Here is a 25372-nt window from a genome sequence, read left to right on the forward strand (position 1 = left end):
TCAAAGTGAAAGGGTGGAAATTGACACTCCAAGCAAATGGTACCCAGAGAAAATCAGGTGTAGCCATAATGATATCAGATGAAACAGACTTCAGGGTGAAAAAGATAACAAGAGACAAAGATGGACATTTCATAATGGTAAAGGGGACTATACAACAAGAAAACATAACAGTCATCAATATTTACAATAATCAAAAAAGCATGGTATTGGCAGAAAAACAGACACATAGACCAATGGAATAGAATTGAGAACCCAGAAATAAAACCACATAAATATGGACAGATAATTTTTGACAAAGAAGCTAAAAACATACAATGGAGGAAAGACAGCCTCTTCAATAAATGGTGCTGGGAGAATTGGATAACCACGTGCAAAAGAATGAAACTGGACTGCTATCTGTCACCATGTACCAAAATTAATTCAAAATGGATCAAAGACTTAAGCATAAGACCTGACACAATAAACTGCATAGAAGAAAACAGATACTAAACCTATGGACCTTGGGTTCAAAGAGCATTTTATGAATTTGACTCCAAAGGCAATGGAAGTAAAAGCTAAAATAAACGAATGGGACTATATGAAACTTAAAAGCTTCTGCGCAGCAAAAGAAACCATCGACAAAATAAAGAGGCAACCAACTGAATGGGAGAAGATTTTTGCAAACAGTGCCTCCGATAAGGGGCTAATACCCAAAATATACAAGGAATTCATGAAACTCAACAACAAAAAAACAAACAACCCAATTGAAAAATGGGCAGAGGACCTGAAGAGACATTTCTCCAAAGAGGACATACAAATGGCAAATAGACATATGAAAAAATGCTCAACATCACTAATCATCAGAGAAATGCAAATAAAAACCACAGTGAGATATCACCTCACCCCAGTTAGAATGGCTTTCATCAACAAGACAAATAGTAACAAGTGTTGGAGAGGCTGTGGAGAAAAAGGAACCCTCATACACTGTTGGTGGGAATGCAGACTGGTACAGCCGTTATGGAAGGCGGTATGGAGGTTCCTCAAAAAATTACGAATAGAATTACCATATGACCCAGGAATCCCTCTCCTGGGTATCTACCCAAAAAATCTGAAAACCTTTTTCCATAAAGACACGTGTGCTCCAATGTTCATTGCAGCTTTGTTTACGGTGGCCAAGACATGGAAATAACCAAAATGTCCTTCGATAGATGAATGGATAAAGAACTTGTGATATATATACACAATGGAATACTATTTGGCGGTAAGGAAAGATGATATAGGAACATTTGTGACAACATGGATGGATCTTAAGAGTATAATGCTAAGCGAAATAAGTCAGACAGAAATAGCAGAGAACCATATGATTTCACTGATATGTGGTATATAAACCAAACACAAGAAAAGAACAAGACAAACACATGAAAAACAGAAACTCATAGACACAGACAATAGTTTAGTGGTTACCAGAGGGGAAAGGGGGTGGGAGGTGGGAGACGAGGGTAAGGGGGATCAAATATATGGTGATGGAAGATGAATTGACTCTGGGTGGTGAACACACAATGGGATTTATAGATGATGTAATACAGAATTGTACACCTGAAATCTATGTAATTTTACTAACAATTGTCACCCCAATAAATTTTTTAAAAAAAGAAGGCAAATTAGAGAAAGGAAATCATATAAATCCCATCATCTTCACATCTTTTTCCCCATATTTAGGTTTTAATTTTTTTTTTTTTAAATGGGTGATTCAAAATTAAACCTGCACATAACTTAAAGTTTGTAAGGTGTGTTACAAAATAAAAATAAAGCATAAAAAAGCCAAAAAAAAAAAAACCCAAGAGCAAACCTTTGCACTATAGCTCCCTCCCATTCCTTCTACCCAAACACAACCACTTTCGAATCTTTTAGATGATTCTTTAAGTGTTTATTTCCACATATCTAATACCATGTTTATAGTAATGTTTTTTGACTTGTCAGTTTTAGATGTTGTTTCTTAGCTAGTTGACACCTCTGTCTAGGCTGCTGTTTACCTCTCCCCCACTTCCACCATCGCCACAACCACTCCACACACACACACACACACACACACACAATCACACACTTCCCACTTCCTATCCACTTGTACTCTCGCTGTGTATATACATTCATTTTAGTTAGATCAGTAGTCAGTGTTCACACTACCCATGGTTGAGCCAGGAAGTATGCCATTTATTGCTTTGTTTTCTATATATTTATCACTAAAACATTTAAAAATTTTTCTCCATGGCCTAAATCTCCTTTCCATATTCTGTTAATTTCTTTTTCTGGAGAGTATAATCCAGAAAAGCTGGAGCTAGCTGACCTGTTTTCACTGGTTCGGTTTCTCCCTATGCCTGCTACACAACTGCTGTCCTGGGATACCCCTGGCCCTCACCTTGAGGATCCCCATATCACCTGTCTCCCATGAGATCTCTTCTTTCCCAGGTCCCATGTCTGCCTTTTTATTTGTTTACTCTTTCATTGTGGTGGAGCAGCTCCTCCAGTAGCTTCCATAAAAAGGCTGTTTGCATGGTAAATTCCTAGAGGCCCTGACTGTCTGAAAATAGCTTCCATATTTAACTGATATTCTGACTGGGAATAGAATTTCAGTTTGAAAATAATTTTCTTTCATAATTTGTAAGAAATTGTTCCATTGATTTCTATCCTCCTAAGTTGTTGTTGAAAAATCCAAAATCATTCTCTGCCAACATCTTCCCCCAACTGCCCCCCTTTATCTCCAGGCTTATAGGATTTTCTCTTTGTCCCCATGGTTCTGTAATTTCATGATGACATGAGTAACAGCCAGAGGCAGGAAACGGACTATACTCCCAGGTGGAATTTTTAAAGACTTTTTAATAAAAGAACTAGTTACACAGGCCATGATGAAAGGAACCCAGGGATTTGGTGGCACCTCAAGATTAGCAAGTGCAGAAAGCTAATAATAATACCCTTTGATGTGAGGGGGCAGGGCGAAGGAAAGAACTATCTGTACTGGAGTCTGCAATCGTGCTGCCGCTCGAACGAAGGGTTGCCCACCAGGTACTGTAGCCGCAGCAGCGGACCGCTAGGACTGTGCGTGACCTTGTCACAGCCAGGGCCGTCTGCTTGTGATGAGAGCAAAACCATATTTGTGTCTTCACTCACATGGTCGCCCCAGTGGGGCCTTGGTGCTTGCTGGCGTGTATTGGTCTCTGGCTTATCAGATACTCATTCCTATATTCACACGGAACAAGGGCCTTCTTTTTTGCTGAGGAAGAAGGCACGTGTTAGATGTGGATACAGGAAGAGGCTGAGTTGGTAGAAGAACATAGTCGTTTGCAACTTAGTTGACAGGAGGAGGATAGTCCAGCTGTCTAGCAGGAAGAAAGTAGAGCTCTTGGCCCACTCCGCCATGACCCTGCATAGGGACCAGTTTGGGCAAGAAGGAAACAGACATTTGGATTTGTACCTGGATAGCCCTTCTAAGTAGGACACAAACGGGCAGACCGTGCAAGAAGACATCAAGACATTATCCAAAGGACCCAGGATGCGCCAACAGAGGTCCTGCCAGCCTTTACAGAAGCAATTTTGTATGAGCTAGAGAACGGGACACCATCTGTGGAGACAGCAGAAAAAGATTCCTATTCTGGAAGCACAGTTTGGTGAGCAGAGCAAGACTGGGCACCAGGACCCATTCATGGCCTGGGTCAGGTACCTTTGTCAAACAGACCAATTTTACAGGTATCTAAAGTGTCCCTGAGTCCTCTTTTAGGGATTAAATATGATAAATTTGTCAAGGTATGGACCATTGTGATGCCAGGAAGAAAGAGGTCTACTGTCATCATCCCAGAGCTAACTCAGAGTAAAATAATAACAAATTTTGGGAAGCTAAAACTGCAGAGAGATGAATGATAACCAACTTATCAGACTTAAGAAAGATGAATCCTAAACCAGCAACTGGGAAAGCCAAGATGCCATCAGAATTCCCACCCCCAAAGCAGCTCAGACACAGCCTCTCCCATTTCCCTAATATGTCCTTTACTTTGAAACAAGCTTCACTTACAATCATAAGAGTGTTGTTCTATAAGTGAGGCAAGCAGAAGCCTGGAAGGGACCCTGCTAACCCTCTGGAGTAGTCACTGCAGAGCTGACTATAAAGATACAGGAAGAGCACCCTGCGTTTAGCTCCCTGATACCTTGAGCAGAGATGAGATGGAGTTATTTTGTAGGACTACCAGATAGAGGGATGGATTTGTAATCTCCAAATGGTGCTGCAGAAGCTACAAAGTTCTGGGTGGAAGACTTCCAAGGCAATGTAACCGCAGGCATCCTTTGTTATCCAACTCTTCAGAAACACTGGAACAGGGTCCATTATGCTTCCCAGGAAACTTGTGGCTGCAGGTACTTTGGCAAACCACCTGTCCATGCCTCTTGCTGCTCCTACCCCATCCTCCTAGGCCCTGAAAAAAAGTTTTACAAGGAGCTCACTTTTGCCTTCCTGACAACTGAGCTCAGCTAGGACTAAAGAATACCCAGAGCAGTAGATCAGAAGCCTAGTTTCTGTGGGTAGCCCCCTCTGCGGCACTGCATTTAACACCTTGTTGCAACTCCATATGGACACTGGAGAAATTTCCAAGAACGTGAAGGCCTTTACCTTCCCCAATATTGCAGAATTGGAATCCCTCAGACCCTTTCAGGAGGTCCATAAGACAAAACTTTTTTTCATAATAATACTAAGATATCAAGACTTTTTCCCTGCACTGATATATGGACTGCTGGTACAAAAGCGAGGGAAGGCAAAACTGCTGGCACGAATCAAGGCAGAGACGCCACAATGTACTAGTAGACTCGCAGTCACTGTATTTTTTATTGCCACACATTCACATTCACAAGGAGAAAAGCCAGTTTAACTTCAAAATATCTTTGATAAAGCAGTAAAAGTATGAATTTCATTAACTCTTGATCCTTTGTAATAGTCTCTGGGATGGATTTGGCAGTAGGCATTAAGCTTGATGCTTGCCAGGGTAACCCAAGGTAACATAATGGTCTCAAAGAAAAGCACTTGTGCAGTTCTGAGTTCCGGGCTGAACTAGCTTCTTTTTTTTCATGGAATATGAATTTTATTTGAAAGACTAGCTGAAAGATAAATATTCTTATTTAGATTTGGGTATTTGATAGATATGTTTTTTGAAAATCAAAAAGGCAAACCTGCCACTTCAAGAAAAACAACTGACAGTATTTGTTGCCAATTACAAAATTTGAACTTTCAAGCACAAATTACAAGTTTGGAAAATTTATACCTTTGCTGTGAACTTGACAGTTTCCCAGTACTTAAAGACATTTCTGTCTTAAGTTACTTAAATTATTTTTCTGAGATTGGTGCCGATATGAACGGTTGGGATGTTTTCATGTGGTTTAATAAAATGTGTCAACATTTGTAAGCTCTACATAACTCAGTGACTCAATATTGTAACATTGTGAATGGATAAAAGATCCATTCAAAGTGCAAAAGAGACAAATAGATTTTTCACATAATTGAGTGTGCAAGTTACTTGATATAGCTTCAGATTTCACATTGCAACTAACCTTTAAGAAAGTATCATTTGTTATATCAAAGAATAAAATTTTCTGAAATGGCTACTAAAACAATCCTCCCTTTTCCAATTCCTTATCTGTGCGAGGCTTTCCTCGTGTACTTCAACAAAAGAACATACCACAACCAATTGAATGCAGAAGCATATGTGAGAATCCAGCTGTCTTCTATTAAGGCAGACATTAGGAGCTTTGCAAAAATGTAAAACAATTTCCCTCTTCTCACTAAATTTTTTTGTGTTGGAAAATAGTTATTTTTAATTAAAATGTTGCTTATATTAACATGCATGAGGTTTATTATAATTATTTTAAATGAATTAATATATAATTTTGAATTTTTAATGGGGTGAGTTTTCATAAAAATGTACCATTTGTGTTAATATGTAATAGGTTTATTATAGTTTTTTAAAGTGATTTAATAAGTAATAAAATTCTCTTAGTTCCACCTTCTAAATATGACACGTTTACCCACAGAAACAAAAGTTAGTTGAGGTCCTCAACAATTTTTTAAGAGTTTGAAGAGGTCTTGAGACCAAAAAATTTGAGAATCCCTGTGCTAGAGTACGACCAAAGTTAGCTAGCAGGCCTAGGAAGAGGGCATAGAAGCAGCAGGGTGAAAGCGACTTTCTTAACCAAAGCCAACCCAGAAGGCGCATGCGCTATTCCTGCTAACACCCTATTGGCCAACACTGAGAGAAATGGCGACGCCCAGCTACCAGAAAGGCTGGGAAGCGTGGTCTCCACCTCGGCAGCCAAAAGGGAAGAATTAGAGGTCTCTGACATACTCCCAAATCTGCACTTTGTTGGCTTTGGAAGATAGACTTCTCTGAGTTGGCCAGCACTGTGTCTGAGGTTCACGTAGACGATGTTTTGGCAACAGGAGACTGTGAGCTAATAGTGTGCAATCCTGTGATCCGATAGGCGCAGCCGAGGCTGCCTTGAAAAGTGGCATTTATAATGTGCACTAGAGCATATGCTCACTCGGAGATCCCCTTATATAACAGCGGGACCTGAGGGCTCGTGGAGCAGACAAGGACAAAGAGATACAAAAACTGACACTATACAGTCAGAGCACTCAAGATCCCATTATCCCCCGTGGCCCACGTTACTTTCTTAAAAGCATCAAGGGAATGTGAGTAGAGAATGGATCCTTACCACTGATTTCAACCCTCTACCATCAAATAGGAGACTAACTGCTTTAGAGGATGATGGCCCTGAGAGAGGACCGTTTTGCCATCCCTGAGAGAAAACTCTCTCTCCTGTTTGCTCCAAAATGAATCATGTTGGACCAGTCACCAGAGCCCCAGTGGAAAGTGGGTGCAGGGTGGCTTCCTCTGAGCCAAAAGGGTGGGGCCAGTCACCCTGAGACTGTGTGCCCAGTCACATGGTTCACACAGGACAGCTGAACACCAGCCTCAGCAGCTCCGCCCAGGGGATCCCCAGCTCAACTCACACAAACAAATCACTTCACTTCTTTTCATCTTAGTCTCTTGGCCTTTATAGTGGAGGATTAAAAAATGTGTTCAAGCCAGATATAATTTACAAAACACTGTGCACCAAAAATGAAAAGGACAAGTGTAAGCAACCAGTTGCCATGGCTATTACCTCTACGTGGCACAGTTGAGGGATCTTTAGGTCACTTATGATTTCTTGTGTTCATATGTCCTCTTCCTTGGCCACTCAAATTTGATTTTATAATTTTTATTTTTAATTGTGGTGAAATACACAAAACGTAAAATTTACCATCTTAACCATTTTTAAGTGTACAGTTTGGTAGCATTAAGTACATCCACATTGTTATGAAACCAGTCTCCAGAACTTTTTCATCTTGCAAAACTGAAACTATACATTAAATAAGAACTCCCCATTCGTCTCAAAATCAGTCCAGAAGTAACCCTTCCTCCCAAGCTTCAGCTAAGCTGATGAGCCATGATCAGCTAAGCTGATGTGCCACATAGTGGTGTTCCCAGGACTTTTCTTCATCTTCCCATTATTTAGCCAGGAAAAATTGTTATGTTAAGCCTACCAGAAGACAGGCTCTTTGCAATGCTTTGAAGCCAAAAAAAAAAAAATTAAGTTATTATTCTCAGTACATTTTACAAGTATGTCAGTAATCAAGTGTGATTCGATGGTCATAAATGATATAGTTAAGCTCTGTGGAAGGTGTAGAGGTCGCACGAATGAAGAAGCCATCAATCTGGCAGGGAGAGGGCTACAAAGGAAGCATGTGAGGGATGTTATTAAAGGTTTCATGGAGGAGAAGGTCCCCAAGTTGGGATTTTAAGACTGGGGAGGCAAGATCACTAGATAACATCACGTGGTAACAGTGAAAAAGTTCTGAAATACAGTTCAGTCTAGTATGAGGTTTTTTTAGTTTAATGTTTTCTCATCAATTGTATAATTCAGCAAAAAGATTTTAAGAGATGATTTCAGGCAGGAAGTTTAACAGAGCTGGGAGGGTGATTATGACAATGGCAGACCAATGAAGGAGATGATTTTTGCAGAGAGACATGGATATCCTATCTCTGTAGGGGACATCTATCCTTAAAATGCAAATAGTACCTCTAGGTAGGTACTAATATTCAGGATAAAATTTAAATTATTTGCAAATTTTGAGTTTTTTAAATCATGTTTAAAATTTCTTCCTCTCATGATCTTTCCTTTCTTTGTTTCTCTCTCATGATATAGAATTTGAAAATCAGTAATTCTTGTTCTGATATAGTTTTAGTTTTCATGCTTGATTTCAAAGTTTGAGTTCTGTTTGTATTGTTAAAAAGCCAACCAAGTATGCAGGAAGAATTTTTTTAAAAAAAAAACTATTCTTTCATTGTTCAGTACCATTTTTAAAAATTAATCTTTTAGGAACAATTCCTAAAGTCATATTTTACTGACAGTGCTTTCAAACCTATCTGTTGGACATTTTCCAATTTAACTATTAAATTAACTAGGAATTTAACTTGATTTACTTTCCTTTTTTGGATAAATATTACTTTTTTGGATAAATATTCTAAAATGACTATAGAATTGCTCTAAAATGAATATAGGATTGCTCTAAGTTATTTCAGACACAAGATATTTGAAAGTCAGTACATTGTGGTTTACATATAGAGAGTTAGTTATTTCTAATGCAAATTTTATGGATTTTTTAAATGAAGAATCAAATTATTAACATCTATTAAATCTGGTATTGGGTGTAGAGGCAATTTGCAGCTGCCACAAGGACAGCCACAAAAACCTTGGGAATAAAGCTAATGCTGAATTTGCATGAACTGTAAAGGTATAAAATATGAAAACGATGAGCAGCGTTAAGATAGAAGTATCACAGTATAATGGGAAAAGACGTGGCTTTGAATCCCAGCTCTGTCACTTTCTAGTTACAATCTAGGACAAGCTACCGAGTTCCTCTGAGCTTCAATTTCTCCATTTGTAAAAGGAATACAATAATGTTTACTTTGTGGGTTATGAAGAACATCGTAACTATACATGGAAAATGCAAAACTATTATCAGCCCCTTGCATAATCTATGTAGAGTGATGATCAACTTATCAATAGATAGGCAACGCCTTCCATTGACTTCCAAACTGATTTCTAGATTTATTGAATTTTTTTAAAGTTTCCAACAAAACAAATTTCAGTATTCCTCATTGAAATACTTTATAAGGTGATCAAAGCAGTAAGGTGCTAGTGTGAAAATGGATTCTATAACAAGGGATCTGAATACAGAGAAGAATTAAAATACAGAAAAATCAAACAAACAATATATTGAAATGGTGTTCCTGAGCATAACTTTCGTTAAAAATTTGTTTTAATTTTTTTTGGGGGGAAAGTTAGAGGAGATTGATGAAGCTATCTGACTACCCAAAGGGGAGAGAAAAAGGAAAATTAATTATTACTTTTACCGACATACTGCATTTAATACTCTTAATAAAGTTCAGAGAGAGGTTACTTTCTCAATGTTATACAGCTAATAAGTGGGAGACCAAGACATCAAAGCTCAGTATGATTTCATTCTCAATTCCATATATTTTCATTATTCTACAAAAGTATTCTCTTTCTGAACCTAATTCTGATCAACACAGAGGAATCTGTTGGCTAATATTAATTACATACCAAGTTACAGAGTGAACCTATTGATGAAATCTCTAAATCACTATATCTTTGAAATTTGGAAACTGTTAAGTTTGCAAAAAAATGTAATTCCAGTATTGAAAAAGATAGTTTCTGAGGGCCCTAGACTAAGGAATTTTATTATCAGCCCTTATTAAAATGACAGCTTGTAACCACTGAAAAAGAAATCAGCGATCATTAAAACCACTATGGTTACATAAAAAAATTAGTTGTGGTAAACTTCTCATTTCCCTTTTAAGAGATTCATCAGACAGAATGATCAGAAAGGCAGTAGAAAACATTTATCTGCATTTTAGCAGGGCACCTGACAAAATCTCTCATTCGTTACTCAATAAACAATTATTGAACATTATATTTGGCAGATGCCCACCTTGACATTTAAACAGCCTAGCCCATCCATGTTTCTCTCCCCAGGATCTATTCATATATTTCCAACAGTGCCCCTCAATGAGTTTCTTCTAGTCACTTCTTTGGTTAACTGACTCCTGCTCATCCTTCAAGATTGAGGAGTCCCTGCCTCCAGGAAGCCTTCCCTGATGCCCCATCCCCTGAAACAGTCCCTTCTGTCTACAACCAAAGCTTCTTGTGCACATCTTTATTCAAGCACCCATCCAACTGATTTGCATTTTTTGGTTACTTGCTTGTCTCATTCTCTGGATTTTAATCATCTTACAGACAGGAACTCTGTTCTAGCTCTGACCCTGGCAGGAAGTAAGTGTCTATAAACACTGCTTGAATGAAAACTGTATTAAGCAGTATTGGAAGTGGTGCCAGACATGACATGTTAAACATGCATAAGCCTTCCTCCATTTCAGTAGTCACCTTCCACATTTATTCAAGAGTTCTTCTGTGCTCATCTTGATGTGACCATCAGACAATTTCTCACTTTTGAGTGCTCCTTACCAGTTCCCCTTCAAGGTCACCTTACTGACATTAGTTACAAACAGATGTCTTTCTTCTTCAGAATGCCCAATAGATGAATCAGAACAAACACAGAGAGCAGCCACACACATTTCCATGAAAAAAACAAATAGTAAAGTTTCATCCATAGGAATCAATTTCCTAATTGCTCCCAGAATGAGCTAACAGAATCCTCACCCCGAGTGTTTATCGTGAAGTTGAAGTGAAGAAGAAGTTCTAATTACATTTATTGAGCACGTCTTAGGCTAAGCATTGTATTTGCTTTACCCTTTACGTTAATCTTTACAGCAATCACGCTCAGCCATTTTGTTTTAGAGATTAGGAAACAGGCAAAGAAAGAAGTGAATCAGTACACGCAGCCACTTGGACCCAGGTGTTCTGCCCAGGTGTTACCAGGACAGAGTGCATTCCATAACTCATTGCCTTTGAGCCACAATTCCTTCCCCAGGGCAGCATCCCAGCAGGGTTTGCAAGGGATTCCTATCACCCCCAGGTTGTACCATGCTGTTTGACACTTCAAACTATTTTCAAGTATGAAAGCTTTGTAGGAAGGGATAATAAAATGTAAATCCCTTCCCACCAACAGTATGTTCCCCGGCCACCACTCAATGTGACTTGTTTACGAAAATGTACACAGAGATGAGGTAGCCTAGCAGGCTGAGATAGTTTTTTTATTTGTTTTCTTGTTTTTGCTAGAAAGAGGTTGTTTTCTCCAAGTCCCTGATGATGAGTGGTAATTGCTGCAGCCGAGTCACTGCAAACCAGGCTTACTGGTCAGAAGACACAGTTCCCATCCAATGAATAACACTTCAAATTCAGAAGAACACGACTGTTTCAAGAGATACTCAGAACCCCAGGCCCTGTGAAGGCTAAGACTTTTAAAACTGTTCACCTATAAATTGTATACCAAGCTGCCTTAAATACAAAATACTTATGCAACAGTGTGACCAAGATGCATAACACCAATTCAAGCTGGTATGTCCAAACTCATACAAGAATTAGGGAAATTATATAAAAAGCAGATTTTTTTTTTCCCCATTCTCCTTGTTTATAGCTGATTGGTCAACGTTGTAAATAGAGTTTGAATCTCATCCAATTGGAGTTCACTGCCCTACACTATTAATTTCAACTTGGAATCTCTGTAATGAAACAAGTACAAACCACAGGAGAGTTTGAGACAGCAAAAGGGCACCAACATCATTTGTTGGTCAGTAATGTCCAATTACAAGGAGTAATGGCTGTATCTTAGATAGTCAGTAGAGTTCAAAGCAACTAAACCTTCCCTAGTTTTTAAAAATTTGGTAACACACTTCTGTATTATAATGACATCTAGCTAGGAGTGCCCCATTTAGCTTGTCCACTTCTTACTAAAAAGACTATGAGGACACTGGGGAAAAGATTAAAACTGATGACAAATCAAAACTAAATCAGGTAAGTACCTTGCAATTTAGATTGCTTCATTTATCTGCCTAGAAATATGCAGGACTTTTGTCTTTATCCTTATCATTAAAAAATGTTTCTAGGATGTGTTTGTGGATTTTTTAAAATTAATTTTGCTCAGGAACATTTTTTGATCTTGCGATTTAATTGTTCCTACTTGTTCTGCATCCAGTTTCTCTGTGAGGAATCTTTGAATCTGTCTTTCACAGCTATCACTTTCTTTTGCATCATCACCCTTTTCTCGTGCATTCTGAAGGAACACGTCCATTTTGTATTCTACTTTATTAGATTTTCCACGTTGCCAATTCTCCCCCTTTCACCTCATATCTAGAATTTAAGTACCATGTTTTTGATTCTTTGTAGTCATTCTTTATTTTATCTGATAACTTCATATATGCCCACTGACCACTAAAATGCCAGAAGACAATCAGTGATTACATCCAAATTATTATAGCCAAACTCACTGTCAAGAGTGAAGGCAAGAAATTCACTTCCAACTATATTATGTATTATATATGTACACTTTTCAGAAAAATTCAAATTAATGCCCCCATATTATTTTTATATAAGCAGCTAATATGAGAAAGAAAAAACAAAATAATGAGAGGGGGGACACTGCTTCATACTCAACTCTCTGATAGCCAGAGAAATAGAAGAGAAAGGATGCCTTTAAAAAATGTCAAAGCTATCATTAATAAAAATTCCAAAGCATTGCAGAGATAAAAGCAAAGAAAACATAGTCCGTAGAGGAAAAGACAGAAAACATAGAAAATGAAAAAAGATAAACAGGAAAGTATTGAAAATGCCAGAAATAAGAAAAACTAAATCAACTATAATAAATATAAATTGAAACACTTTCCCCTAGGATATGTCTCTCAGATGTTCATATATTTCATATATTTGTTTCAGAGAACAAAATCCAGCCATATTCCATCTATACGAAATAAATTCATAGTAAAAACCATACAAAATAGCCACAATAAAGATATGGTCAAAGATATCAAGCTAATACTAGCAAGAATAAAGCAATGGTCACAATACTAATGTCAGATAAATTTGAATTAAAGGCAAAAAAAGCATCAATTGGGTCTAAGAAGGTAATTCACATTAATAAAAGTTCTATTGGGGTCACAGTCTTTCCGCCGTGGGAAGTGGCTCGTTATCCTGGGCTGGTTTCGGGCGCCGTGGGGTGTTCAACATTATGTAAGATCATCCATGTACCATCTAAAGCCCCGCTCCCAAATCATCTTCATCACCTTTCCCAGTGGAGGACATTCCTGTGTTAATGTCCATAACAACCCCTGAGGTTTCTGCTGTTTCTGCCTGACCTCACCAAACCAGCATGTCATCAGAATCGAGCAAAAAACGGAAGCCCAAAGTGATCCGAAGTGATGGAGCTCCATCGGAAGGGAAGCGTAATCGTTCTGACACTGAGCAGGAAGGTAAATACTACAGCGAGGAGGCTGAGGTGGATCTGCGGGACCCTGGCAGAGACTACGAGCTGTACAAGTACACATGCCAGGAGTTACAGAGGCTCATGGCCGAGATCCAGGACCTGAAGAGCAAGGGAGGCAAGGATGTGGCAGGCGAGATTGAAGATCGGAGGATCCAGAGCTGTGTGCATTTCATGACTCTAAAGAAGCTAAACCGATTAGCCCACATCAGGTTGAAGAAAGGAAGAGATCAGACACATGAGGCCAAGCAGAAGGTAGATGCCTATCACCTGCAGCTCCAGAACCTGTTGTATGAGGTGATGCACCTGCAGAAGGAGATCACCAAATGTCTGGAGTTTAAGTCAAAGCATGAAGAAATTGATCTGGTCAGTTTAGAGGAGTTTTATAAGGACGCGCCTCCAGATATCAGCAAGGCTGAAGTCACCATGGGTGACCCTCACCAGCAAACCCTCGCACGTCTGGATTGGGAGCTGGAGCAGCGGAAAAGGCTGGCAGAGAAGTACCAAGAGTGCCTATCCAACAAGGAGAAGATTCTTAAGGAGATTGAGGTGAAGAAGGAGTACCTGAGCAGCCTCCAGCCCCACCTCAACAGCATCATGCAGGCCAGTGAGCTGCACCCTCCGCAACGAAAATGAAGTCAATGAGCTGCCACTGAGCTCCCGGGTGGCCAGATGGCTCAGTTGGTTGGAGCATGGGCTCTCAACCACAAGGTTGCCGGTTCGACTCCCTCAAGGGATGGTGGTCTGTGCCCCCCCGCCCCCCCCCCCCCCCCGCAACTAACAACGGACCTGGAGCTGAGCTGCGCCCTCAACAACTAAGATCAAAAGGACAACAACTTGACTTGGATGGAGCTGATGAGAGGCATGGGAAAAACACACCACTGTTCCCTAATAAAAAGTCCTGGAAATATACACTGTTCCCCAATAAAATCCTGTTCCCCTTTCCCAATAAAATCTTTAAAAAAAAAAAAAGTTCTATTTAAAAATGAATAAATAATATTCATGAGTGTTTATACACATTTCAGTGAAACATAAAAAGAAATAGACACTAACAATAGCACAACAGTATTGAGAAATGTTAACATTGTTTTGGTCAAACTACTAAACACTGTTAACAATTTTTGCTATTGATTTTGACCAATATATGACACTTGAGGTACTTTAGATATATGATTTTTGTGCCTACATGAATGAGAGTTGCTGAAGAATGCTCAAATAAGCATAAGGGGTGGCCTAGAAAAAGCTAAGTCTTACAGTTCTAAGAGAAACAGTGACCAGATGTTTTAAAAAGCCTAAAGAATCATGACACAAGATATTAATGCTGATTTAAAGCATATGCTGTATCCTACAGGTTAATATCCTAATTTGCAGGATTTTGTCTCCCAACTCCCTTCAACGGGTCCTTCACCACTTTTAGGGATGAGATACACGGTAATACTAGTGAATTTCTTGGGTGCATATCCTTTGACATATTTCTTCCATCATTTTTTAGTCAGAAGAAATATTGTATGAAATACCATGACAATGGATAGGATAGTCTATAAACCCACAGGGTGCTATCAGGGTGAGGCACATCTGTGTCAGAAATTTGTATATATTTCTTTGAAGATAAACTGCTAAGAATGGGTCACTGTAATATGTACATGAAATTTTGTGTGGAAGGTAGATAACCTCTTGAACATTTTTTTTTTTTAATTAAAGTTTACTGGGGTGACAATTGTTAGTAAAGTTACATAGGTTTCAGCATTACAATTCTGTAAAGCATCATCTATATATCACATTGTGTGTTCACCATCCAGAGTCAGTTCTTCTATCACCACATATTTGATCCCTTTTACCCTCTTCTACCACCCCCTCCCCCCTTACCCTCTGGTAACCACTAAACTATTGTCTGTGTCTATGAGTTTTTGTTTCTTCACTTGTTTGTCTTGTTCCTTTGTTGTTTTCAGTTTTATATACCACATATCAGTGAAATCATATGGTTCTCTGCTTTTTCTGTCTGACTTATTTCGCTTAGCATAATAATCTCAAGATCCATCCATGTTGTCGCAAAAAAGTGGCATTACTTCATCTTTTCTTATGCCAGAATAGTATTTCATTTTGTATATATACCACATCTTTTTTATCCAATCATCTATCGAAGGACACTTTGATTGTAGCTATCATTAACAAGACAATAAGTGTTGGAAAGGCTATGGAGAAAAAGGAACCCACATACTCTGTTGGTAGGAATGCAGTTTGGTGCAACCTCTATGGAAGGCAGTGTGGAGGTTCCTCAAAAAATTAAGACTAGAATTACCATATGACCCAGCAATCCCTCTCCTGGGTATCTACCCCAAAAATCTGAAAACATTTATCCATAAAGATATATGTGCTCCTATGTTCATTGCAGCTTTATTTACGGTGGCCAGGATATGGAAACAACCAAAGTGTCCTTTGATAGATGAATGGATAAAGAAGATATTTTTATGGTAGGGTGTTCAGCTCATAACCAGTTTGATTTCACTTTGCCAATATACTCACATTTCAGAAATTACCAGAGGCCTCTTTCCCTTCTTAAAATCTCATGAAGACCAGTGACTTATGAAAGTCTCTATACTCACCTCTGAGGGAACACAAATAAAACAGATATTCTCAGGAAAAAAAGGATTTTGAGAAAATGACTTTTCAAAGGAGTTTGAGTCCACAAGTTTCCCTAAAGTTCCCAATCTCAATTTCTGTTCAAGATCTTAGTTTAAAATGCATTTTTTAGAATAAATAGCTTCAAGAAAATATCATTCTAATGTTCTCTCATAAATCCAAGCTTATCTCATGAAAGTAAATTTAATTTAATTGTTAGAATTGGTCAAAGAAATTCAGTTTGGGTATATGTTGAAAAACATTATTATACTCCAATCTTGGTTAAAATAATTTTGTTTGGTTGGTTGTATTTAGTTAGTGGGGGAATGTTTGTTCTCCCTCTGTATTGCTATCATAAAACACATGATCATTGTCTGCAGTCATTTGGGTTTATTGTTTATATGTGAGATATGTTGCAATATTGAGCAAGGAAGTCTCTGTCACAGAGGGAAAATTATTTAGATCATAAATGGTTATTTACAAATAAAGCCAGCTTATTCATCTGTGTTTTGTTTATGTTACTAATTATCAGCACTAAATGAGTCTTTTCATTTAGGCATCTCCTGATTCCCAAGTCTCCTTCAGGCAGATTTTGAACACCAGAAGATTTTTTTTCAGCAGCTATCACAAGCAAATATTTAGCTTAATTTCAAAACTACTGCATTGTGATTTCTGCCCCCTTATCTTTCCCTAAAATCATGGAATCAACATAAAAATAAGTACATTTTTAAATCCAATGGAATAAACACTGGATATGTTCATGTGCCAGCCATTTAGAGCATAAAAAATGAATACAAATACAGTCTCTAGTATATATGGAGATGAAAGGAACTCAGGGCATCCGTAAATGTTGGCCTCTAAACATCAAAACAACTGTTAAGAGTAGAGGACAATGGGGAATGAAAGTAGATTTGAGGTAGAGGACATAAGGAGAGAAGCACAGTTTAGGATTTGCCATCAAGAAAAAGGTTAGCATTAATTGAGTACTATGTGCCTGGCAGTATACAAATTGCTTTACATACAAATATTGCCTTTTTAATCCTAAAATAATCTTTTGATGTAGGTGCTATTTTTCTTATTTTAGAGACTGAGTAACTGAGACTGAGGGAGGTTAAATGACTTGCCCGGGTCCTTCAAGGCAGTGATTCGGGAAACAACCCACTATCTGTAAAAGAAATCTATTAGAAAGAAGCAAGAAGCTTCTGCGAGACAGTAAGGACTGTTCAGTTTCACATCTATGGATTTACAATAATACAAACTTGAGAACTATGTCATTTTTTTTCTCCATCAAGACTTGGCAACTCAAGAAAAAGAATGAAGACAGCTAATTGTTGTAGGAATCTAGGATTGACCAAGGACTGGTCTGGTTTTTGTGGCTAAAGTACAGTTGTGGCAAAGGAATAAAATGTGCTGAAGAATCCCTGTGGGAACGAATGTTAGATTCGGAGGGGTGATGGCGCTGCCAGTTGAGGGCTGATTTATTAGAAAAACTGAATTGACCATTTGCGACAACATGGATGGATCTCAAGATTATAATGCTAAGCGAAATAAGTCAGACAGAAAAAGTAGAGAACCATAGGATTTTACTGATATGTGGTATATAAAACTGAAAAACAACAAAAGAACAAGACAAACAAATGAAGAAACAAAAATTCATAGACACAGACAATAGTTTAGTGGTTACCAGAAGGTAAGGGGGAAGAAGGTGGTAGATGAGGGTAAAAGGGATCAAATATATGGTGATGGAACGAGAACTGACTCTGTAATGTGATATATATGGATGAAATCTACGTAACTTTACTAACAATTGTCACTCCAATAAACTTTAATTATAAAAAAGAATGCAATATTATTAAGAAAACATGAATAAAAGAAAAACTGAATTATACTAATAGACTATGGTATTCAATAAAGCCAAAGAAGAGGGTGAAGGGAGGTCAAAGAGTGAGACCGATGAAAGAACAGGAAGTGCAATCAGAATTGGAATTCCAAATTAGATTTTAAATACAGAGTAATGGAAATCAAAACGGTTGACTCCCTCAACTTCCAATCCATGCTAAGTGATTACAGTAAGCTAAACACGGTAATCTCACTACTAAGAATTGGTGTGGGACTAGGCCTGTAATCTCGTTTCAGTGTTATGAGGGCAAGTCTGCTGGTGAGCTTCTGGGAATGTTTTTCATCACTATAGAATAGACACACAGGGGGAAAAAAACCCAGCCCCTCTTCTTCCTTTGTATGCTATCACATCTTGATATTTGTTACCTACCCGTTTAAGAATGAAGCCAATACTGAGAGGAGAATAGAGCCCAAGGGAATTACAGAAAAATAAAATCAACCCTGATGGATATGCCTGCAGCTGCCTATGTTTTATCTTGTATTATGTGGATTACAAACTCTCTTACCTTTTAAGACAAATTAAACTGGGGTTTTGTGTACATTTTAACCAAAAGCATCCTAAATGATTCAAGAGTGGTTTCAGATGATCACAGTATATTTTTACAATTATAAATGACTAATATGGAGTGAAATCTGAAGCTGACAAGTAGAATATGAGAATGGCCTGATCCAAACAGCATGAGTCTTAGGGGAGGGAACATTTTAGGTTGATGAGGTAAGAAGGATGGTCTAAGAAGAGTACTGGTCTAGGACGCTAAAAGACATTATTACGTATGTCATATAATATCAATTATTCAATCAACTACTGAATGCCTATAAAATGCGAGAATTGTGCTTTGTGCTGAGGATACACAGTAAGCAAAAGCAGACATATTCTCTGCGTAACAAAGCTTTGAGGCTAATGGAGGACACAGACATTAATCAAGTCAAATAATCATACAAACAAATATAAAATGACATCTGTTACAAATAAAGTACATCTGCTACAAAAGAGAGGTTTAGATTTCTAGATCAAGATGGAAAAATGCACACACTACAAATCATTCTCTCCCATTCCTAATGAATATAAATGTTATATTAAAATTATAAATAAAAATGTTAAAAATACAGAGTCAGAGAGTGAGAGCGAGAGAAAGAGAGAGGTGGCAGAGAGTCTTAGAAATGAGAAACAGAGAAGGAACCCAGTGTTTGGTGGAAACTGACGTTAGAAAGCACATAGAGGACCCAGATGAGATGCCGGCCCTTGGGGCTAGGATTTCAGTGCCCTATGACAAAGGAAACTGACTCAGATACTGTGCTGAGCCAGAACTGTGTTCACTTTGTAAAACTGAGCACTGGGAGCACATTGCTCATGTGTGAACTGGGACTGGAGAATCTCCACACATTTGCCCATGTTATTAACAGAAGCGAGGCATCTGGCCCTCGCTTTGTGTTTGACCTGCCTGCTTTCAAAAGAAATACATACAGCTCAGTCGCTACAGGAGTTATATCGAGACCCCTTACTTGTTTCTAATGTTACTGGATTAGTCCTGTGGACATCTAAATTTGCTAGCTAAATGTGCCTGACTCCATCCATACTTTGCATACTCCAAAGTATTTAACAGGAAAAGGCAGATTCCATTTCTGGCCATGACAGAGTAACCACCCTAACCAAGTCTAAAACTGGACAAAATATATGTGGCAACTACTTTGAGGTATTGGACCACAAGCAATGCAGGATCATGATCCTCAAGAGAAGGAAAATATATCAGATGAACTTGAGATTTTCCCTAGATTGCTACTTGGGGGCAATTTCCCCATGATTGAGTAGGGCGGCGAAGTCCAAGCAAAGGACAGCAATCTCACCAAACTAATGAGTCAGGGATTCGAGTTTGGAGCTCCTGAAGCAGCTGGAATTTGTGCATCATGGTTCAATAGAAGAAGCGACTACATAGAGGAGGGGTCCCAAAGTCTTAATGGCGTGCCCAATGGGTTACTGGATAAATGCCCAATGGGTTACTGGACAAAGGCAGGGCTATACATACACAGGATGAGAGTCCAGCCAGTACTGACAAGCCTTGTTGATAACCCTGGACATTAAATTAAAACTCCAGAAATGTCATGTCTTAGGACCCAGGACCATGACCTTAAGTAAAAGCCACACCCTAAGGACAAGGAGAGCAATGGTCAAAAATATTTGAGAGTGTAATGGCTGAAAATTCCCAGCACTGGTGTAAAACATAAACCTAGGTCCAAGAAGCCCAGCAAATCTCAAGTAGCATAAACTAAATGAAAATCAAACCTAGGTGCATGACAGTCAAATTACGAAAGAGAAAAATTTAAGAGAAACTATAGAAGAAAAAAATACACTATTGGAAAACAAAGACAAAAGTGATGTCTGATTTTCTGTCATAAACAATGGAGGATAGGAGACAAGAAAACGTCATCTTTAAAATGCTACATACAAAAAAAGTCCACTTAAAATTCTTTAACCAGTGAATATATCCCTTAAAAATGAGAATGATGAGAACGAAATAAAGACTATTTCAGATAAAGGAAAACTAAGAGAATTTCTATCCAGGAAACCTGCACTATAAGAAATGCTAAAGAAAGTTCTTTAGGTTGAAGGAAATGATATGTCAGAGGGAGAACTGTGTCAACACAAGAGAATAATAACACTAGAAATGGTAACTATTTGAGCAAATATAGATCAGCACTTTTTTCCTTTTTTTAATTTCTGTGAAAGACAACTGATAATTTAAATTAAGCAAAAATAATGGCATTGTTGTGGGTTTATACCATATGTAGAATATGATAACAATAGCACAAAGGATGAAGGTAAATGGAACTATTTTACAAAATACTACTCCATTTACAATAGTACCAAAAATAAACTAGTGAGAAATATATTTTTAAAAAGAAATTCAAGATTTGACCACTGAAAACTATAGCACATCATTGAAATAAGGTCTTTAAGACCTAAATAAATGCTCATGAATTGGAAGACTTAATATAGTTAAGAGGGAAATTCTCCAATAATTGATCCATAGATTCAACAAAACCCCAATCAAAACCTCAGCTGCCTTTTATTTTTGCAGAAATTAACAAGCTGACCCTAAAATTCATATAAAAATTCAAAGAATCCATGATAGCCAAAACAATCTTGAAAAAATACAAAATGGGAGGACCCACGCTTCCCAGTGTTAAAACTTACTACAAAGCTACAGTAAACAAGACTGTATGGCACTTGAATACAGATAGACATACAGATCAATGGAATACAACTGTCTAGAAATAAACCCATACATTTATGGTCAATTGATTTTTGATGAGTGCCATGATAATTCAATGTTAAAGAATAGACTTTTCAATAAATATTGCTAAGACAACTATATATTCACATGAAAAGACTGAATCTGGACCCCTACTTCACACTATATCAAAAATTAATTCAAAAATCGATCAAAAACCTAAATGTAAGCACTAAAACTATAAAACTCTTAGGAGAACACATAACATGAGTCTTCATGACTTGGATTAGACGAAGGTTTCTTAGATATGACACCAAAAGCTAAAACACCAAAATAAAAACAAATAAACTAGACTTCATAAAAATTAAAAACTTATGTGCTTCAAAAGACATTAGCAAGAAAGTGAAAAGACAACCCACAGAATAGGAGAAAATATTTACACATCATTTATCTGATAAGGGACTTGTATACAGGATACATAAAGCACTCTTACAATTCAATAATAAAATAACAACGCTGTTTAAAAATGGGCAAAGGATTTGAACAGATATTTCTCCAAAGAAAATACACAAATGTGCCAATAAGCACGTGAAAATATACTTACCATCATTAGCCATCAGGAAATGCAAACGAAAACCACAATAAGATGCCACTTCACACCCAATAGAATGGCTATAATTTTTAAAAAAATAGACAATAGCAAGTGTTGGTGAGGATATGGAAAAATTTGAACCCTTGTACATCGCTGGTGGGATTGTAAAATGGACTAGTCACCTTAGAAAATGTTTTGGCAGTCCTTCAAAAATTGAACACAGAGTAACCATATGACCCAGAAATTCAATTTCTGGCTATATTCCAAGAAAATTCAAAATATATGCTCACACAAAATCTTGTACACATATTCATAGCAGAATTATTCATAATAGCCATAAAGTGGAAATCATCCAAAGTCCATTAACTGGTGAATGGATAAACAAAATGTGGTCTATCCACACAATGTAATGTATTCAGCCTTAAAAAGAAATAAAGTATTGATACATGCTTCACATAGATGAACCTTGAAAACATTATACTAAGAAGTCAGACACAAAAGGCCACATATTACCGTGTTTCCCTGAAACTAAGACCTAGCTGGACCATCAGCTCTAATGCATCTTTTGGAGCAAAAATTAATATAAGACCCAGTATTATATTATATTATTTCATATTATATTATATTATATTATATTATATTATATTATATTATATTATATTATATTATATTATATTATACCCGGTCTCATATTATAGTAAAATAAGACTGGGTCTTACATTAATTTTTTACTCCAAAAGAGGCATTAGAGCTGATGGTCCAGCTAGGTCTTATTTTCGGGGAAACATGGTGTGTGTTTCCACTTATAGAAAATGTCCAGAATAGACAAAGCCATACAGACAAAAAGTAGATTGGTGTTTCAGGGGCTTGGAAGAAGGGCATTGGGGAGTGACTGCTGGAGGGTAGGGAGTTTCTTTTTAGGGAGATGAAAATGTTCTGGAATTAGATAGTGGTGATGATTGTACAATTCTCTGAATATATTAAAATCCACTCAATTATACCCTTTAATGGGGATAAATTTGATGATATTTGAATTATATCTCAATTTTAAAACTTGAAGAAGTCTGTAGAAAGACATAAGATAAAGGCTGTCTTATTTGGGACACGAAAATTCAATATTACAAAGATGTCAACCTTTCCTGAATTATTCCATAAATCCCATGCAGATACAATCAAAATCTTAGTAGGACTTTTTTTTTTCACTTGACAGACTGTAAATGTCATTTGGGAAAATAAACATGAATGAATCGTTAAAAAATCTGGAAAATATTACAAAACTTAAGATGCTTGAGGTATAGAATTAGTACTCCTGGATATGAAATTATGTGGGTTGAAATGTTACAATGTTCAAAAGCATATGCAGTGAGGCATTTTTAATTTTTAAAATAATGCAAATTACTTTTACAATAACAAAATAATAAATCAAACAAAAAAGCAAATTAAAAACTAAATACTCTACGCACCCCCTTCTCTGATACTAGTTTATTCTATTTCAGGCTGAAAATCCCTCTTCTTTCAATATATTCTCATATGAATGATTTCAATTCACTTTTTCAGCTGTGCTGATTTTTCTCTGAATGTAGATAATTTTATGAACAGCTTCCTAACGTTTGGCACCTAACCTGAATACATAGGATGTGGATTGTTTGGCACAAAATAAAGGTCTTTTTTTCTTGGTTATTCTAATTACTTTGTTTACATGAATGCATTCTAAACTCATATTAGTCCTTGGGGCACATAATTCACAACATTGACTCATACTCAGTCAAAGCTACAGACGAAAGCCCTGATGAACTATTCAGAATCAGTACTGCTAAGCCAAACTGTCCCTATCATATCTTGTGCCTTGTACAGTTCACATTGAAAATAAAGTATATGACTTTACCTTTATTTCCATCAAACTTCATCTCGATCTAGTTGTCCCATCTTTGTAGTTGATGCAATCATTCGAGATACTCATTAACTTGGCCAGCTCTGTGATATCTGAAAATTTGTAAAGAATAATCCTTAGATCACGATCCAAGTCACTCATGAAAATTATTATCAGGACATCTAGGGGGACACAGACTGCGAATGATATGAACATCTCCTATGCATTCACCAGTTCCCTTCGTGTTTCTGGCCTCTAGGCTGAAGGTGCTCAGACCTTTGTGCGTTTAAAAGTCACCTGGGTAGCTTGAAAATTCCCTGGACTCCCCTCTAGCGGTTCTGATTTAATAGTTCTAGAATGAGGTCCAGAAATAACTAACATCCACAGAATTGTTTTTTCGATTTACCTAAGACTGTCTCTCTTTGTCGGTTATAAGCATATTGGACAGGTAATGTCACAGTAATGTCACACACCTTGATGAAGGCAAGAAGACTCAATGTCTTTTGAATTCAATTCACTTACCTGCCTGGCTGCCTGTCAGAGAAGGGAATGGGGTTCATCTAACACAAAACGCACGTTACCTTCTGATGAACAAGGTTGCCTATTTACTCACAAACCATTTGTAAATAATCAATCCTAGAAGCTTACTTTCATGTCTTTTTATTCAATTAATAAATATTCGGGGGTCTAGTATATGCCAAAAATCATGATAGTCTATGCACCCTTAGTGGTAAGAGTTTGTCCTTGTAACCATGTTCACATCGGGTCTATAATTCTTCACTGTACTTACTTTAACAAGATAGAAAAAATTTATATGTCTTATTTTTTCAGTTGAGATATAATGGACATATTACATTATATTGAATTTAATTCACTTACCAGCCTGGCTCTCTGTCAGAGAAGGGAACGTGGTTACATTATATTAGTTTCAGGTATGCAACATAATGATTTGATATTTGTATATATTGTGAAAGGACCACCACAATAAGTCTAGTTATATTTGTGTTGTTTTAATTTGATTTTTTTATATCTTTGTTAATGAAGTTGAAAACTTTTTCATATTTTTCTTGGGCATTGCAAATTCCCTACTGATCCCCATTTATCTGTTGCTGTATTTTTTATTTGTTCTAATAAACTTGTAAGTCATGGCTGTTATTTTTAATCCGTTGAATATGGGTGGCAAATTGTTTTCTCAGTTCCTTTGTTTCTGCCTGTTCTCAGTTTACTGTCTTTCAACCTTTTTATGATTTTTTTCTTTTATAGGAAATATGTTCCTACTTCTTATGTAAACAAAGCTAAGAATCTTTTTATTGTAGTTTCTGCCATTATTTGAAACTGTGTTTTAAAAAAGTCTTCCTCCAATGACTTTTAACAGTCAATTAAAAACACAATTCTGGGATAAGAGTTTCAACAACGTGTAGATTTAGGTGACTCATGTGTCACACGTCCCCATGACAAACCCCAGGCTTGATCATTTGCTCAGGGGAGCATAAAACTCAGCATAAAGCCATACTCATGGCTATGATTTATTACAGCAGAAATATCAAAGCAAAGACCAAAAGAAATCATGTACAAGCTTCTAAGCGTTCTCTCCCAGTGGAATCACATAGAACACACTTAATTCCCCAGCAACAAAGTTGTGACATGTG

The 25372-nt window shown here is 37.3% G+C and overlaps 1 protein-coding gene across 1 annotated transcript in view; it reads right to left on the minus strand.

Annotated features, from left to right (window-relative positions):
• LPAR1 (lysophosphatidic acid receptor 1) overlaps positions 1-23806 on the minus strand; it is a 197085-nt gene extending 173279 nt beyond the window's left edge. The window contains exon 1 of the mRNA XM_074330820.1: positions 23739-23806. The gene's annotated coding sequence lies outside the window, so the exon portion shown is untranslated. The remainder of the gene's footprint in view (positions 1-23738) is intronic.
• Between the last annotated feature and the right edge of the window lie 1566 nt (positions 23807-25372).

Source organism: Rhinolophus sinicus, linkage group LG04, assembly GCF_036562045.2.
Source record: "Rhinolophus sinicus isolate RSC01 linkage group LG04, ASM3656204v1, whole genome shotgun sequence".
Taxonomy (NCBI): Eukaryota; Metazoa; Chordata; class Mammalia; order Chiroptera; family Rhinolophidae; genus Rhinolophus; species Rhinolophus sinicus.